The following is a 4,182-nucleotide window of genomic DNA, read 5'->3' as shown; positions in this document are numbered from 1 at the left end:
CCAGAGTTCAAGCCCCATGGCCGACAAAAAGAAAAAGAAGAAGAAGCCAGGTGAGGCTGCTGGCCTTGGCTTTGTGCTGTCTTTTCTAAATTTCTCTATTCACAGGGCACATTGGAGGCCTGAGAGGTGGCTCTGTACATAGTTTGGCTTGGGAAATCTTACTTTTACCTGACACAATACAATCGTAGTACCTCAGATTTTTTCCTGTTTGCTAATTCATCCATTAGACAATGTTAGGAACTCGTCTGAACATTTATGTGCACAAATCCAATCAACAGCTGCAACAAACAACTTCATGACTTGGGAATGTGCTTCCCCAAACACTTAGAATATTTCTTTCTCTAGAAAACCTTCTGAACCCTTTCCCATTTTAATGGTCCATTGAGCATGTGATTTCATAGACACCTCAGGTCACAAATGTATGTCAATATCCCTATCCTGTATGCTATTTTATCACTGGCGAGTAGAAATGTTTCTTAAGAGAAATTATTTGAGCCTGTCTTTTATAAATATATTTTATTATCAGATATATATATAAAATATTTATCTTAACTGGCTTTATGTTTTATTACATGACTTCTCTTTAATAACTGCTCAATTTCTTCTCAGGTTCCCTACAATATCTGAAATATACCTGCTGATCTTAGCTTTATGTTTTTTCAGAAATTATTTGGCTTGCATTTTTCCTCCAAATAAATATAAAATAGGACTGTATATTGTAAAGTAGATTACGTTCATGGAAATTGAATAATTCATTCTGTCTACACAATGGATACAACTTTCAGATAGGAACCAAAGTTTTTGTTCATTTTTTATTATATTATAGCTGTGTATCTATGGATTCTGCTGTCATTTTACTCAATCCAAGTATTTTACATAGTTATGTTTTTCCCTTATCATTATGAATTATTTTCCTAACATTGCATACATGGTTTCCTTTTTGTTATTGAGAAAAGTTTATTTTTATGTGTGCTAATCCACAGCTTTGAAAATGAATAGGTAACAGTCCAAACGTACCACGTCTCTCTCTCCACAATGTCAGGTGTCTGTATTGTTCCCATGTTATGGAATCCTAGGCAGAAAGTCATTACCTGTGCCTGCTTCCTGAAAGATTTCTCGTCTGTGCTTCTCTACTGTTTTCAAATATTCAAGTCTCCTATTAAGATCTGCAAACAATGTTGAATAAATCCTTTCTTTGGTGAAAGAGTGCAGTGAGATTTCAGTGTTTTGCAGGTGGATGTCTGTATTTTCAGAGGAACCACGTGTTATAGAGGCCATTTTTCAGTAACAGAAGCTGTGTTCAATATTCACTTTTGCAACTATGTGGGTTTTTATTGGAATTTTTATTGTATTTTGCTGTATGTTCTGCCTATGACATGACTCATTTTAATTTTCATAGTTTTTAGATGAAATAGTCATGAAAATATTTTCTGCCAAGGCTATATATCTGAGTCACACTTCTCATAGTTCAGCGTCTTCTGTTGTTAGGAGTCTAGGCCTGAGCAAGACGCATATGTGCATGACTTCTACTAGTCTATTTTAAAATTGTACTAGGAGTCAATGGTAAAGTTAAGATTGGGCATTGTCAAACATTGTATTACTACTTGTTTATTCCACATAGCTGTGGTCATTCAAGGATGTTTTTAGTTAGAAGTTTTTCATTGTTTTTCTACTCCCTTATTAAATGATCCCAGCATTTTGGCATGGTCTTTGTAAATATGTAGATAATTTTCACTACTGTGAATATTTTAACAATATTCATTTTCCCAATCTATTTATTGAGAGATATGTTCAGGGACTTCAGTTTTGCTGTTGATTTTACTCTTTGATTTACGAAATGGTTGTTCTTTCATTTCCATTTTTTTAAGTTAGAGCCTTATTGAATTGGTAAGTTGAACAAGATTAATTCTTCTCTTTCTTCTCTTCATCTCCTAACATGTAGTCTTTTCTGGCTCCAACTTATTGTGATTTCTTCATCATCTTTAGTTAGGATTCCTAAAAACCTCTTCTGTGGTAAAGAATAAAAGGATCATCAATAGAATTTTTCATGTTTTTGAAGGTCTGTCTTTCACCATTAATATTTAAAAATGATGTGACTGCATAAAATCCACATGTTTACAAATATGAAGCCAAAAAAGAAACATAGCACTTTATGGAGCTTTTAAGCTTTCTCTTTAAGGGATTACCATAAATCAAATTAACTTGCTGATGTATGACAGTATATTAGAAAATTGAATTCTTCCCTAGAATTTTTTTCATTTTCTTAATTTTCCTTAATATGATTTTAGAAAAGACGTATTTTTCAATGCAAATCTTTCCTGTTGTTTATAACACCTTTAGTTGGTTAATTTTTCTAAAGTTAGTGGTCCTGGAAAAGGGTTATGAGAAATAACAGTGAATTACTTTTCATGTCTTACTCCTGAGGAAATTGACTGCCAATCCTCATATTCTATTCACCATCACCAAGAGTTTAAGGAGATACTTTGGAATCCCCTAGCCTACTAGCAATTTAGACATTCATTCTAATGTTATTTGTCTGGCAGAAGTAACATGGGGCATTTTCAAAAACGGATAGCTTCTAGGTTGCTTTATATCTTGCCTTATAGTCAAAGGTGTGGATTTAATTCTCTTTCTATATCATAAATAGGATAACATAAATTTGGATGTAGAATAAAGGGAAATTAGTTCTTTTTCTATTTATCAATGCATCTAATTTTCCATTGCTTCAGTAAGAATTTAGTTCTGCTGCCTACAACTTTTGCTATTTTCTGGGAAGTGTTTTTTCATTAATTTGCTTTTTCTGAGAAGAGGATTATTCTCATGTGTGCTCTTGCTTTCAATGATTCTCCCTCTCACAACGTAAGACATTAACTGAGTAAGGTTATCCTGCAACAGATAGAAAGAATATCAACTTTAGCGTGATAATAGGATTTACTTTGCTTCTTGTAGCATTTACAAGAGCAACCTTCAGACATGGATTGGTTGGTTATTCATGAGAAAATGTCTCATGTTTCAAGAACAAGTTACTTGACAAAGGGGAAATTCAAGTTCTCTTTCTTCTCTTATTAGAGTATAAATCTAATTCATGAGAAACACTTTCATGATCTCACTCAGAATGAATTACCTACCTAAAACTTATATTGTGCCAAGTGCTGGTGGCTCACACCTGAAATCCTAGCTACTCAGAAGGCTGAGATAAGAGATTGCCGTTCAAAGCCAGCTCTGGCAGGAATGTCCATACTACTCTTATCTCCAAATAAACACCAGACAACCAGAAGTGGCTCTGTGACTCAAGTGGTAGAGCACTTGCCCTGAGCTGAAGAGCTCATGGACAGGGCCCAGGCCCAGAATGCAAGCCACAAAGCTGACAAAAAAAAATCCCCAAAACCTCATGTTCTAATTCAATATGTTAGGGGCAAAGTTTCAATATATGCATGTTCTTTTCTAAACAAACATTTATTCCCTCAAGTCAATGCTTAAGATTGAAGATACTTCCTGTGTCCTCTCTACAGCTATAACTTCAACAACTACCAGTTTATTCTAGCTTTGGCTTTTGCTGTTGAAGAGATCAACAAAAATCCTCAACTTTTGCCTAACATCACTATGGGATTTTCTGCCCATTCACATGGGATAAGATACTATGTGCTGTATAAAAATCTTGTCTTAAGCCTCTCTGGGAAAGATTTTATCCTGAATTATGACTGCAAGAGAGAAAGTCAGACTGTAGTAACACTGACTGGACCAGAAGGACAAATCTCTTCCCAGTATGCAACAGTGTTGGACCTCTACAGATTCCCACAGGTGAGAACAGGAGGGCTGCTGAGGGAGGAAAGCATGACTAGTTGATGCCATTCTCAGGTTTTTGATGCATTTAGAAGAAGAATGTTGAATTAGAAATGCTCCAAATGAGCTACCTTTGGTGAGATGTCCGTATGGGTTTGCTTTTGTGTAAGAACAGCCTATAGCAGACCACAGGAATACCTCCATCTCTTACCTGGTTCTTTCATTTTCTACATAGGCCTAAGGAATTGAAGATGCCAATAAACGTGGGATAAACAAGCCTTTTTATAATTTCAGGTGTTGCTTAATGCACATCAGGACTGAGGATGTGGTTTATGTCAATCCAATTGCTCACTTTCACATTTTCTTTTCCTTCTAGCTGAACTTTGGGCGTTTTGATCC

The 4,182-nt window shown here is 35.2% G+C and overlaps 1 protein-coding gene across 1 annotated transcript in view; it reads left to right on the top strand.

Moving 5' to 3' along the window:
• Positions 1-4,182, top strand: part of LOC105993354 (vomeronasal type-2 receptor 116-like) — a 66,790-nt gene that overhangs the window by 34,222 nt on the left and 28,386 nt on the right. The gene's annotated exons all lie outside the window — the stretch shown is intronic.

Source organism: Dipodomys ordii, unplaced genomic scaffold, assembly GCF_000151885.1.
Source record: "Dipodomys ordii isolate 6190 unplaced genomic scaffold, Dord_2.0 Scaffold95, whole genome shotgun sequence".
Taxonomy (NCBI): Eukaryota; Metazoa; Chordata; class Mammalia; order Rodentia; family Heteromyidae; genus Dipodomys; species Dipodomys ordii.
Note: the sequence above shows the minus strand (reverse complement) of the source record. Positions and strands in the feature narration are given on the sequence as shown.